This window comes from Lepus europaeus, chromosome 22, assembly GCF_033115175.1.
Source record: "Lepus europaeus isolate LE1 chromosome 22, mLepTim1.pri, whole genome shotgun sequence".
Taxonomy (NCBI): domain Eukaryota; kingdom Metazoa; phylum Chordata; class Mammalia; order Lagomorpha; family Leporidae; genus Lepus; species Lepus europaeus.
The window spans coordinates 30,707,504-30,722,677 of NC_084848.1; the positions used below are offsets into that span (position 1 = coordinate 30,707,504).

Here is a 15,174-nt window from a genome sequence, read left to right on the forward strand (position 1 = left end):
AACTTTAAGTCCCCCAAACTGTGAAAATACTAGAAGGAAAGAGAGGAAACTCTTCAGGACATTATTCTGGGCAAAGAATTTTTTTGGATATGACCCCAAAAACACTGGCAACAAAAGCAAAATTTGACCAATGAGATTACATCAAACTTCCACACAGCCTAGGAGGCTACCAACAGAGTGAAGAGAGGACCTACAGAATGGGAGAAGAGATTTGTAACCTGTTTATCTGACAACAGATTAATATCCAGAACCTATAAGCACTCAAACAACAGCAGAAAGTAAGTAGTCTGATTTTAAAATGGGCAAATTACCTGAATAGACATGTCTCACAAGAAGGTATATAAATGGCAATTAAATTTATAAAAAAATACTCACCACCAATCATCAAGGAAAAGCAAATCAAAACCATAGTGAGATATCATGGCTATCATTTCAAAGACAAAACAGAACAAACAACAATAACAAAAGCAAACCAAAATCCCCATCCAGAACCAGAAAACGAAAAAGCAGATGCTGGCGAGGATGTCAGGAAAGGGGAACCCTCATATACTGTGATGGGGATGCAAATCAGTGTGGCCACTGTAGAAGACAGTGTGGAGGTTCCTCAAAAATGAAAACGAGAACCGAGTGTGACCGAGTTGTCCCACTTCTGGGTGTGAATCCAAGGAAAGGAGGTCAGCAGGTAAAAGAGATAGCTTCACTCCCGTATTCACTGCAGCATTATTCATGATAGCAAAGATGTGGAGTCAACCTAGGTGTCCATCAACACACGAACAGGTGGACGGACTCAACTCAAATGCCCATCAACCAATGACTGGATTAAAAAAAAAAAAGTGGTTATCTATCGGAATAAGATCAAAGTCAGCGAACTCTAAAGGCTTCCATAGCCCTGACAACTCATGAATAGAGCCTAGGGAGATTACTGACGCCATGAACAGGAGTGTCAAATTGTTAAGTCAGCAACAGGAGTCACTGTGTACTTACACCCCATGTGGGATCTGTCCTTAATGTGTTGTCTAATGTGAAGTGATGCTATAACTAGTACTGAAACAGTATTTTTATACTTTGTGTTTCTGTGTGGGTACAAACTGATGAGGTCTTTACTAATTATATACTGAATTGATCTTCTGTATATAAAGAGAATTGGAAATGAAAAAAAACAACCTGGTGTTAAATTGGAAATGGCATAGAAAATTAATTAATTTAAAAAAATTATGTAGGATCTCTGTCTTTAATGTGCTGTACACTGTTATTTAATGCTATAACTAGTACTCCAACGGTAGTTTTTTCACTTTGTGTTGCTATATGGGGCAAACTGTTGAAATCTTTACCTAATATATACTAAACTGATCTTCTGTATATAAAGAGAATTGAAAATGAATCTTGATGTGAATGGAAGGGGAGAGGGAGTGGGAAAGGGGAGGGTTGCGGGCGGGAGGGAAGTTATGGGAGGGGGGAAGCCATTGTAACCCATAAGCTGTACTTTGGAAATTAATATAAATGAATATACATTAAATAAAAGTTTAATAAATGAAAAAAAAGTGGTTATGTATACTATGGAATATTACTCAGCTGTTAAAAAGAATGAAAGCCTGTTTTGTGTAACAAAATGGATGCAACTGGAAACCATTATACTTGATGATATAAGCCAGTCTCTCCCCCAAAACAATTATCATGTTTTCCCTGATCTGTGGTAACTAATACAGTACAAAAAATGTAATGTATAATTATTTGCATTACAGTCTCTAAAAAATTATTCTTGTACACTAACTGTTGAGAAGAAATAAGTTAAAGTTTAAATGAATGTAATTATTGTCTTGTAACCCACAGGAAGTATTTAGTTGGTTCTATTTCATTGACAGAAATATGAATAACTGACAAAAAAAACTTGTATTTGGGTGAGTTGATCATTTTTCCATTCAATTATTGTTTATAGCCATTGTGTATATTCCCACTAAACTAGGATCATTTTGCCTTTTACTTGTTAAACTTCTTATTTGATGAAGTAGTAAGCCTTTACAATGTAATGTAAATTTAAAATGTTATCTCAAAAACTAAAAAAACAAAAAAGAAAGGAAGAGAGAAGGAAGGAAGGTGAGATGGAGGGAGGAAGGAAGGGAATATCATTATGTCCTTAGACTTGTATCTCTAAATAATATTGAATCTGTTAAAAATTAATTAAAATTATAATAAAAAAATGAAAGTAAAATAGAGCAGCTGCTGAGTAAACTTTACTCCTGGGTGGATTATTTGTGTAGTAAAAAAGTTGAAGGGGCTGGCGCTGTGGTGTAGCGAGTAAAGCCACCACCTGCAGTGCTAGCATTCCCATATAGGCGCCAGTTCAAGTCCCGGCTGCTCCACTTCCAATTCAGCTCTCTGCTACGGCCTGGGAAAGCAGTAGAAGATGGCCCAAGTCCTTGGGTCCCTGAACCTGCACAGGAGATGCAGAAGAAGCTCCTGGCTCCTGGCTTCAGATCAGCGAAGCTCCAGCCATTGTGGCCAGTTGGGGAGTGAACCAGCAAATGGAAAACCTCTCTCTCTCTCTCTGCCTCTCCTTCTCTCTCCATGTAAACTCTGACTTTCAAATAAGTAATAATAATAAAAAAAAAAGGACTGAGAGAAGGCCTGAGTTTTACTTGTAATCCTGCTACTAACTAGCTGTGCATATTACTTCCCCTTTCTGGCTGCTAATGTTTTCATCTGTAAAATGAGAAAAATGAGCCTGATGACACTTAAGACTTTTTCCTGTTCCAAACTGCTCTGCCTAATGCTAATTGTTCTATTTTAAGCTACAAAGGGTCCTTGAAACTTTTACAGGAGTTTTGTATATCAGATAAATAAAATGGATTAAGAATGCTGCCCCATTCTTTTTTTTTCTAAAAGATTTATTTATTTTTTGAAAGTCAGAGTTACACAGAGAGAGAAGAAGAGGCAGAGAGAGAGATGGAGAGGCAGAGAGAGAGAGAGAGGTCTTCCATCTGCTGGTTCACCCGCCAAGTGGCTGCAATGGCGAGAGCTGAGCTGGGCTGATCTGAAGTAGACTTGGGCCATCTTCTACTGCTTTCCCAGGCCATAGCAGAGAGCTGGATCAGAAGTGGAGCAGCTGGGAATCGAGTCGGCACCCATGTGGGATGCTGGCACTGCAGGTGGTGGCTTTTACCGGCTGTGCCATAGCACTGGCTCCAAGTGCTGCCATTATTGAGCCAGTTAATTTTCACTGAACAACTCTAAAGAACAAATATATATCAACCAATTCCGAGGTGCTGGACATCGAACAAAACTAATATATTTTACCCTCATGGAACTTAGAGTATTCTGGAGGGAAAATAGGGGTTAAAAAAGTAGACAAAGGAAAATATTTAGAATCAGTGACAGGTACCATAAAGGAAAAACAAACCCCACACAGGGCAGGGCACTTACAGAGGGAGGCTGCACTTTAAAGAAGTATCACAGAGAAGTTAATTCAACAACATTCAACAAATGATCATTGAGCTCTTCCTATGTTTTAGGCGCTATGCTTGGTGTTAGAATAGAGCAGGGAAGAAAACAAAATTTTGGAAATGAAAAGGAGGCAGAGAGAGATTAGCGGCTGTGTGTGTGAGTGTGAGTGTGAGTGGTGACTGGAATAAAGGTGCATCTCAGGCCAAGGGGAAGATCCTGCAGTTAGCAGCGATGTCTTCCAGGAACTGAAAGCCGACCCCTCTTGCTGGAGCAGAGAGACGGTAGTGAGTGTGACTTGACTCAAGAGGTGGACAGAAGCTACGAGAGGTCTTCCAGGCCATGCAAAGGCGTTATGGAGATTTAAACGAGGATGGTCTGTGGAAAGTACCCAGTGTGAATTTGAACCGTGCTGGCTTACTCTAGCATTTCCATCTGTGCTAGGCTAGCAGGTTGCCTGGTGATGGGGCCCTGATTCAGGTAGCTGTGTCCTTGAATCTCGAAGTGCAAGAACTTCTGCAATGTCTAGAGTGTGGTTTCCTCACAGGGCTGCTGTGATACTAGCAGGGCCATGGCTGTGATGGGTACGTGTGCATCTCGTGCTTGGGGGATGGGGCTATGGCCTGTCTGAATCCTTAAAATTAAAAACAAAAAACAAACAAACAAAAAACCAGGAGGGCCAGTGCTGCAACGTAGTGGGTAAAAGCTGCTGCCTACAGTGCCAGCATCCCATTTGGCCACTGGTTTGAGTCCTGGCTGTTCCACTTCCAATCCAGCTCTCTGTTATGGCCTGGGAAAGCAATGGAAGATGGCCCAAATGCTTGAGTCTCTGTGCCTGTGTGCGAGACCTGGAAGAAGCTCCTGGCTTCAGATCTGCCCAGCTCTGGCTGTTGTAGCCATTTGGGGAGTGAACCAGTGGATGGAAGATCTCTCTGTGTCTACCTCCCTTTGTAACTCTGCCTTTCAAATAAATAAATCTTTAAAAAATATTCAGGACCCATAAAAGAAGAGGTCAAAGGATTGGACAAAGAGAGGTCTGAAAAAGCCCTGGTAAGCATATTTGGGCAGGTTTTCATTATTCCACAAAGGACATTTTTGCTTAACGTACGATTACTGCCACAGGAACTGGTCCAAAGAAGAGAGACGGAAAACTTGATTGTTACAATGGGATGTGAGAGGTGCTGCCATAGAGATGTGCCCCAGCTATTATGGGAGCATACAAGAGGGGAACTGAGCTTACAGGAGTGAGGGGAGGGTCTGGCAAGAATCCCAACTCTGGAATGGAGACGAGGTTGGAGAGTAAAGCAGAGGCCAGACTGTGAAGGACATTGTAAACCAGCTGAGGAGTCTGGACTTCATCTTGGAGACGGGGAAAACCAGTCCACAACCTTCAGCAAGGGGGCGATGCATTATTATTTCAGTATTGAATGATAATAGCTCACATTTGTCGATCTGCTTGTTTTTGCTGTGTCAGACACCCTTTTGGGATCTGAGCAACATCACACACAACGACTCCATCTCTTCTGGAGCATTTCGAGTGAAGAACGACTATTAGCACCATTTTGCAATGAGGAATCAGCAGCACAGATAATGCAGGAACTTCTCCCAGGCAATGTTCCTACGTGACAACGAGTAAGTGACTGAACTGAATCTAAAACCAGACTGTTTGTGTCATAGAAAAGTGCTCGATTACTATGCTATCTCCCTGAATCCTTGCCACTGCAAGGGTGGTTCCTGGGGCTGGAAGTATTGGCATTGCCTGGAAGCTCGTTAGAGATCCTTCCAAGACCTGAATCAGAATCTGAATCTAATAAGATTCTCCAGGCGACTTGCATGCATACTGATGGCTGAGAAGCACTGGCTAGCCCACATGATTGAACTGGGCCAGCTGATGAACTGCACACCAGTCACCCCATCTACAGAGGCACACTGCAGTTCCAGTTGCCTGGCAAGTGTCAAGATGCAAAGAGCACCCCCATTCCTGCTGTAGGCTCATTTTTCACATTTCAGTAGAAAGAAAGAATAAAGGTTAAAAAAATCACATTGGGTGGGTGCTGTGGCACAGTGGGTTAAGCTGCCACTTGGACTGCCTGTATTCTATATTGGAGTGCTAGTTGGATTCCCAGCTACTCCATTTTCTTTCCTTCCTTCCTTCCTTTTTTTATATTTATTTATTTGAAAGGCAGAGTTACAAAGAAAGAAGGGGAGAGAGAGAGAGAGAGAGAGAGAGAGAGAGAGAGAGAGAGAGAGAGAATCTTCCACCCATTGGCTCACTCCCCAAATGGCCGCAATGGCTGTGGCTGGGCCAGGTGGAGGCCAGGAGCCAGGAGCTTCTTTCAGGTCTCCCACATGGGTGCAGTGGCCCAAACACTTGGGTTATCTTCTGTTGCTTTTCTAGGCACATTAGCAGAGAGCTGGATCGGAAGTGGAGTAGCTGGGACTCAAACTGGTGCTCATATGGGATGCTGGCACTGCAGGTGGAGGCTTAACCTACTGTGCCACTACGCCGGTCCTGGCTACTCCACTGTTGATCCAGCCTCCTGCTTATATACCTGGGAAAGCAGTGGAAGATGGCCCAAATACTTGGGTCCCTGCCACTTATTTGGGAGACCAGGATAGAATTCTAGGCTCCTGGCTTTAGCCTAGCCCTCCCCTAGTTATTGTGGGAGTGAACCACTGAATGGAAGATCTCTCTGTGTATCTTTGTTTTTGTTTTCCTTTCTCTTTCTATTTCTTGCTGTCACTCTGCCTTTCAAATCAATCAATCACTCAGTCTTACAAACAAGACCACACTGTGCAGGGCATCACTGTGTTGACCAATACAAGATGTTTGCAAGTAGAAGGCGGCCTAACAGCTGTCACATGGAAACCTTTGGGCTACGTCTTAGACTGAGGAGGGGGCTTCTGTTCTCCAGACTCAGTGTTAGCTACTGTCTGTAGTCATCACAGTGACGAAGACTCGAGGAAACGATTAGCGGGCAGTTCTAGGACTGAGGGGCTGAGGAAGTCCCTCCACCTGTGTTTAAGTTAGCATTTTTCTGGCTGAAGAGCCCACGAGAGTATTTTAGGCATGGAAAGCCAAGACACTCTGGCAAAAAAAAAAAACAAAAACAAAAAACAAAAAACAAAACCTAAATGAAAGATCTCTGCAAGTGAGATCCCAGTGGAAAGAACGGGGCCATCAAAGAAGGAGGCACCTTTCTCTGAAGGGAGGAGAGAACTTCCACTTTGACTAGGACCCTATCGGAATAAGATCGAAGTCGGCGAACCCTAAAGGCTTCCATAGCCTTGGCAACTCATGACAAGAGCCTAGGGAGATTACTGACGCCATAAACAAGAGTGTCAAATTGTTAAGTCAACAACAGGAGTCACTGTGTACTTACTCCTCATGTGGGATCTGTCATTAATGTGTTGTCCAAAGTGAATTAATGCTATAACTAGTACTGAAACAGTATTTTACACTTTGTGTTTCTGTGTGGGTGCAAACTGATGAAATCTTAATATATACTAAATCGATCTTCTGTATATAAAGATAATTGAAAATGAATCTTGATGTGAATGGAATGGGAGAGGGAGTGGGAGATGGGAGGGGTGCAAGTGGGAGGAAATTATGGGGAGGGAAAGCCATTGTAATCCATAAACTGTACTTTGGAAATTTACATTTACTAAATAAAAGTTAAAAAAAAAGCTAGCATTTTTAAAAACTGCCTATTCTAGATGACCTGACCTTCTAGATCCTGTCTATGACTTCATGGTGGCAGAAGAGACTGTGTCAAGAATTTAGTAGGTGAGGCAATGTTCTGGCACAGTGGGTTAAACCATAGCCTGCGACACCAGCATCCCATATGGGCCCCAACTCATGTCCTGGCTGCTCCCCTTCCAGGCCAGCTCCCTACGAATGTGCCTGGGGAGGCAGCAGAAGATGGCTCAAGTTCTTAGGCCCCTGCCACCCACATGGGAGACCCTGATAGCCTTCCTAGCTGCTGGCTTCAGCCTGGTCCAGTCCCAGTCATTGTGGCCCACTGGGGAGTGCACCAGTGGATGGAGGATCTCTTTCTCTCCATCTCTGTAACTCTGCCTTTCAAATAAATAAATATTAAAAAAGAATTTGGGGGCTCAGAGAGGGGTTTGCTGTCAGGACTCAGGCCCCCCCAGGCCAGCAGTGTGTCTGCATTCCCAGCCCAGGAACCTCCATCCAGATGCCTCTTTATCGGGCCTTATCTGAGATACTTCCCAGGTAACCTCCATCAGGACTTTGTTCCTGGGGGCCTTGCCTGAGGCAGTTTTCTCTATTTGGGATCAGTACTTTCTACTCCAAGCCCTTCCCTCTGTTCTCATGGGCCATAGGTCCACAACAGACAGGAACCTTTTTCCAGGGCTCCCTGGCGGTGGGATGGTTTCTGACATCTGTGCTTCCATTTGACCCTTGCCTGGTACCATTCCAGGAGGAAAAATGAAGCCCTAGGGAGCCAGTGCCTACCCTTGTGCCTTTTGCTGGAACTGTCCCAGAATATTAACAAGACATTTGATTACAACGTTCTGCTTGGCTTGCTGTCCTAATTGACCACCTCAGCACCTGGAGTCTTGGCACACATCTGTTTGGTTTCCCTGTCTGAAAGTAGGTATAGGACTATTCCCCCCAACACCCTTCGGTTAAGGGCTCTGGGCTCCTGAAATGGGAGCTTTATTATATTGCACGTATTCTAGTTTTTCTTTTAATTCTAGAAAGATTAAAGTATTTCAAGAAAAGCAGAATGGATAATTCAGGTGCACACGAGGCTACATTTGATAGTTTATAGAAACCTCTAAAATCAGGTATTTGTTCTTGGCATAGAGAATAAAGTGACTAATTTCGGCCAGATGGAGCATGATTATGAATTAGCTATGCATAGATGTGGGACACTAAGCAATGACCCACTTCATAGCTTTAAATTATACAGATGAGGCTCTTGGCCCCATGGTTGTTTAATTATTTTCTTGGAAGATTTTGCACTTCTTTATTTAGGAAGCCTAATGAATTTTACAATTACTCTTTCCTCTGAAGTCACAAGTGATGATTCCCTGTCTGGATTGGTAAAGAACTCACAGCCAGAAATATTATTGGTGTGCAAGAAACTCAGGACAGAATTCTTTCACTAACCCCTTAACCACTTTTGCGTATACTCAAGAGCTGACTGAAGTGCTTGCACTTGTGGGCCTGCAGAAGGAATGCTGCACATTTTTTGACCCCTGCAAGGTTTATGTCTGTACTACTTTGATAGTCCATGCCTTCATTTAGTCCACTTCATTGCTCATCTGGATTGTTTGCAAACAATATTTAATATGCATCTAATTTACCGTCCACACTGACATCTGAATTCTTTCTCCAATATTAAACCTCCATCGACTAATTAGTGCCTTCTGGATCAAGTCAAAATTCCCAAACAAATAAGCTGTGTAACACACTGAGCGCAATCATCCCCTCCAGCCTCATCTGCCGGCACCACCACATTATGTGCTCAGGGCACAAAGAAAAGGATCTGTGCTCATACACTGTTCCTCTTTGAACAAAATCCCTCCCACCTGTGATTCCATAACACCTACTAACCCAGCTAAAGCAAAACGACCATTCTCTTCCTTCTACAAGCAAAGTCATACAAGTTCAAATTTCAGTCATTGTGTTTTACGCCTACTTCAATTTTCGGTTGCTGTGTTCAGTATGTTAAAGGCAGAATGGCAAAATTAAACAGTAGGTGTTCACAGACTTGGGCTCCACTGATGATCATGTTTATAACTTTCAGTGACTTATTGAACTTCCTTAAGCTTCTATTTCTGCTACTTAAGTTGGCGATTTCATAGTAACTACATCAGGTGTTGGGAGGATTAACTGTAGCAATTTATCTTTTTTTTAAAGATGTATTTATTTGAAAGGCAGAGGAGAGAGAGCGAGAAAGAGAGAGGGAGGGAAGGAGGGAGAGAATGAGAGGAGGAAAGGGAGAGAGGGAGAGAGTGAAAAGGACAGAGGGAGAGAGGGAGAGAATGAACCAGGTCGAAGCCAGGAGCTTCATCTGGGTTGCCTATGTGCAAGGCAGGGGCCCAAGCACTTTGGCCATCTTTGTCTGCTTTTCTAGGCATATTAGCAAGGAGCTGGATAAGAAATGGAGCAGCCAGGACACAAACTGGCACTCATTTGGGATGCTGGCATCACCAGCATCAGCTTACTGTGGCAGCCCCACTGTGACAACTTTTCTAAAGTGTGGAGGGCTGTTCCTGGTGTGTCATGGTATTCAATGTGTAAACTTCAACTATTATTTCTATTTTTGCAACTTTTTAAAACTCAGTTGTATTTTAACTCTGCTATATTTTAGCTTAAGAGGCTTTTATGCCTAGAATTATATTAGCTTGGGTGAACTGAATGACCTAGTTAATAATATTACCAACTCTACTTCATTTATTCCTTTAATATTTATCACTGTTATATGTCATGGAGTGTGGCTGAATAGGTTATACTGAACTGTAATGTGGCAAAGATCCATGAAATTATAATTCTATCAAGAACTATTAAGCCAGGATCACGTTTTTGTATTTTGGGAATTCTTAGAGTTGTTCAGGTATTTTTAGTACTACGTTTGAATAATAAGCAACATTAACATCACCAAATAGTTTAAAGATTCGTCTTTTGTAAAATTCTTTTACCTATGTTTGCTATACATATACTGGGAAAATACTTTCATTAAACTTATACACACAAGGTTGATTTTTAAAAATATTTATTTTTAATTTTTATTTTTTTTTGACAGGCAGAGTTAGACAGTGAGAGAGAGAGAGAGTTATAGACAGTGAGAGAGAGACAGAGAGAAAGGTTTTCCTTCCATTGGTTCACTCCCCTAATGGCCGCTATGGCCGGCGCTGTGCTGATCCAAAGCCAGGAGCCGGGTGATTCCTCCCGGTCTCCATTGCGGGTGCAGGGACCCAAGCACTTGGGCCATCCTCCACTGCCCTCCTGGGCCACAGCAGAGAGCTGGATTGCAAGAGGAGCAACAGGACTAGTACCCGGCGCCCCAACCGGGACTAGAACCCGGGGTGCTGGCACTGCAGGCGGAGGATTAACCAAGTGAGCCATGGCGCTGGCCCAAATATTTATTTATTTCTTTGAAAGGCAGAGTTAAAGAGAGAGAGAGAGAGAGAGAGAGAGAGAGAGAGAGATATTTTCCATCTGCTAATTCACTCCCCAAATAGCCTCAATGGACAGGGCTGGGCCAGATGGAAACCAGGGGGCAGGAGCTTCATTGGTCTCCCGTGTTGGTGGCAGGGGCCCAAGTACTTGGACCGTCTTCTGCTGCTTTCCCGGGTGCATTTTCAGGGAGCTGGATTGGAATTGGAGCAACCCAGAATAGAAGTGGTACCCACATGGGACGCCAGCTTTGCAGGTTATGACTTAACCTGCTGTTTCACTGGCCCCCCAGTTGTTTTTTTATTTTTTTTAAAGATTTATTTATTTATTTGAAAGGCAGTGTTACAGAAACAGAGAGGGAGACACTGTTTTTTTTTTTTTTAAATACCATTTTGGATTTATTCTAATTTCAAATTTGACTTATTTCAATTTTGACTACAAATTAAAATAAAATTTCTTTGCATTCTGCATCAAATAACCACAGGTATTGAAATTTCTAATCTTGCTTTTGAGATCTGACAGACTCTCATAGCTAAGTCCAGTATTCTGGTAGGAGAGGTAAAAGATTTACAGAAGAAAATCGGAATGACTTGTTTCACCTTTGAGGTTATGCATGTGTACAAGTGTATCTTATATTAAAACACAGATTTAAAAATGTGGAGAACAGAAACCTTCTCCCGTCATCCCACACTTCCACAGCAGCTTTAATGTTTGTCTTCTGTAAACCTGTAACACCTATGACATCACTTTTCAGTTTGCATTACAGTATTGGTTTACATGGCCATTCTGTACCCATCACTCCCCGCCCCATCCCACCCTACACACAGTAACAGTGAGTGACTCAATAAATGAAAATCCAGGAGACAAATTGTTTCTTTGACAGATTTGTCCATGAATCACAAAGGAGTTCTCAGGTTTGTATATAGCATATATATTTTTAAAAGTCCCAAATGGGGGTTGGCATTGTGGTGTAGTGGGTTAAGCCATCTTCCACAGTGCTAGCATCATATATAGGTGCCAGTTTGAATCCTTGCTGCTCTGCTTCCGATCCAGCTCCCTGTTAATATGCCTCGGAAAGCAGTGGAGGATGGCCCAATTGCTTAGGCCCCTGCACCCATGTGGGAAACCTGGAAGGAGCTCCTGGACTTTGGCTTCAGCCTGGTGCAGCCCTGGCCGTTGTGGCCATTTGGGTAGTGAACCAGTGGATAGAAGACTTCTCTCTCTGTCTTTCCCTCTCTCTGTAACTCTGTCTTTCACATAAATAAAAAATAAATCTTAAAAAAGCCCTCAATGTTAGCACATACACAATATGTTTTTACATTTCACGTGAGTATTATGTGCAACCCAATATTATATGCATTGATACTATTCATTTGCATATAACTGCAGAATAACTTATGGCATGGACTGCTGTGTGAGAAAAAACTGTTTTACAAAGTCTACTTTTTTCTGTTATTAAGGTTTATTTGATCTAATACTCATGTATGACGTGACATTGAGTCTTAGTCTTTTTATTTTTTTATTTCTTTATGTGTGTGTGTGTGTGTGTGTGAGAGAGAGAGAGATATCCCATCTGTTGGCTCACCTCCCAAATGCCTTCGATGGCTGGGGCTGGGTTGGGGCCAAAGCCAGGAGCCGGGAATTCAACCCAGGTCTCCCATGTGGGTGGCAACCACTTGAGCCATCACTGGCTGTCTCTCAGGGTCTGCACTGGCAGGAAGTGGGGTCAGGAGCTGGAGCTGTGAATTGAATCCAGGCACTCTGATGTGGGTCACTGGTGGCTTAACTGCTAGGATACCTGCCTACCCTGACTCTTACTCCTGACACCCAGAGGAAAATAAAAAAAAAAATCACATTATATGTCAAGTTTACATAAAACCATAACAAAGATAGAGACCTGTTCATTTAACAGGAAGTGGACAAACCCATGCATTTTCCTCTACCAATAAATATATGGTAAATGTTTCCACATAAATATATTCTATACATGGGTCTAAGAAAATAAAATTATTTCTTTATGTCCACATATTACAGGTTTAGAAAGAAATAAAATGCAAAGTGCGGGAAACCTCAGCAGGAGACAAGCACTGGAGAACACAAAGAGCATAATAACTAGGAGAGCAGGGAGGGCAGGTCTTGGATCAGGGTTACCAGGCAACCAATCCCAGGGAAAGTAACATGACAGGGGACAGGGATACAGAATCATCCAGTTGTCCAAATTCCTGGACAATTAGGTGTTTGAGAAGAACTGGAAATGATTCATGGAGGCTTAAGCAAATTTTCTAACAGCTCAACAGAGAAAGGATGAAGATAATGAGACTCTTGGCTAACAAACATTATTAACTATTTCCTGCCTTCTCTCTACTCACATATTCCCCTGCAACTACAATCCCATTAAACACTAATTACCAGCATCTGCAGAATAATATACTTTTCCCTACGTTCTTCCCTTATTGTAATCTTGCTTTTACATAAATAGAATTTTCCAGACAAATGCCTCTGTGTGTGTATGCACGTGGGCACATACACATTTGCTTTTCTATGTATTTGGCTGAGGGTGTGAGACAGGGAAGAGAATACAATTCAAAGTTTCCAAGTAGAACAATTTCCAAAGGACCAAGTAATTGTGGAATCTGGGAGAATCCCAGTGTTGTAGGGGTCCAGTGTATGGGGCGGTGTTTGGGTGGACAGATAAAATCGAAGAATAGGCTGGGGCAAAATGAAATGATATAAATTTCATTCCAAGGGCAAAAAAAAAAAGAGAGTCAGTAGAGATTTTAGAGCAAGAAAACATGATTGAAAGAAAAATTACCCTAGCAACAGTGTTCATGCAAGAAATAATGAGTCTTAGAATTAAAGACAAGGCAGTAGAGATGCAGAGGAGCTGCCTGATTCAAGAAGGCTCCTGAAAAGCACGCATAAGTTTTGGTGCAGACTGTATGTTGACAGTGAGGAAGAGGGAGAGGAAAGGTTTCTTATTTAGGAGTGAAAATCTTTCAGCTGGGACCAAGAACAACAGGCTGGAGCCATCCAGTAGACAGGTGCATACATGGTCCTGGAGCTCAGGAGAAAAGTCTGAGTTAGACTACTTGGCAAGCCAGATGACATAGATGGCACTGCAACCACAGGGAGAACGCGGTCTTCTAGGGGAGGAGAGAAAAGCACTAAGATGAACAAGAGGGATGGGACTGTGGATGAGAGAACGTGTGGGTAAACAGGAGAAGAGAAGGAAATGTAAGGGATGAGAAGGAGGGATGGGTGTTGGGGTGCAACAGTTAAACTGCTGCTTGGGACGCCTGCTTCTGCTTTGCTTTCTATCCAGCTTTCCTGCTAACGTGCACCTTTCGGAGGTTCAAGCCTTGGGTCCCTACCACCCATGTGGCAAACTCAGATTGAATTCTGGGATCTTAGCTTTGACTTGTTGGGGGCATTTGGGAGCTGAGCCAACAAATGGTAGATATCTTTGTCTCTGTCATACTGCCTCTGAAGTAAATAAATAAACCTTAGGGGAAAAAAAGGAGACAGGTAAGAAATGTTCTGAGAAACAGCCAGGGTGCTAAGGGAAGCAGTTCTATGCAGACAAGGAAAAGACACTCTTGAGAAATTGGGGGTTTCTGATGCTGCTAGCTTCTGCATCCCACATTGAAAGGTGTATTTCCTTCTTGAGCATAGATGGGTTACGATGCATAAAGCAAATCTACACAAATATCAAGGACAGGTATCATGTATGAGGGGTCTTCAAAGAGCTCATGGAAAATGTGTTATGAAAAAACTATGCATGGATTTCAAAACATTTTCTGCACCCAAATAAACTTATCTTTTAATTCCATTTCCCAGGAAGTTTTGGAGGACCTCATAGACTATATATTCTAAGCACATGGCAATTAGATTAGAAGCTAATAACAAAAAGATAAATATTAAAATTCCAAAGACAACGGAAAAATAAGGAAATGGGAAGAGTAGCTGCCTGGTTTGAATTGCTTATATTATGTATATGGGTCAGGAAGTGGGAATATTGCACTGCAATACTGAAGTTGAAATATCGTACTGCACTCCATAAAAATGTAAAAATATTGCATGCCACCTCCCTTTTCTTCCAAACATGTTCTCCTTTGGTTTCTTACTATTGCTTACCATTCAACTGAAGCTATTCTTGTTGGGGGCACCCTATTTACCAAATTCAATCCCTGCTTCTTACCTCATTTGTAAGCTTGACACTGTCCAGTGCTCCTCTCTTCCTGAAACAATTCTGCTTTGCTTCGATACACCTACAGATACCTATGTACGTGAGGAGTTCTCAGCTGGGGAGTTTTGTGGGAAGTCGCTACTGGTTTCCAATGGACAGGAAACCTTGATTTACAGGATGTCCCGCAAACACTTCACACACAACACAGGTTAAAAATATAAATCATTACTGCCTTTCCATTTCACCTAGTTACTTGTTATTCCTTCTCTCATTAATGGCACCTTGTTTGATAAATCAGTAACTTGGGAAATATTTTTAATTCCTCCCTCTTACTCATCATGTTCATCTATTAGTTACCAACTCATTTGTGTTTCACCTAAATATCTAATTACTTATC

At 42.3% G+C, this 15,174-nt stretch overlaps 1 long non-coding RNA gene across 4 annotated transcripts in view; it reads right to left on the reverse strand.

Moving 5' to 3' along the window:
• LOC133751562 (uncharacterized) overlaps positions 1 to 15,174 on the reverse strand; it is a 32,999-nt gene that overhangs the window by 16,056 nt on the left and 1,769 nt on the right. The window lies entirely within an intron of this gene.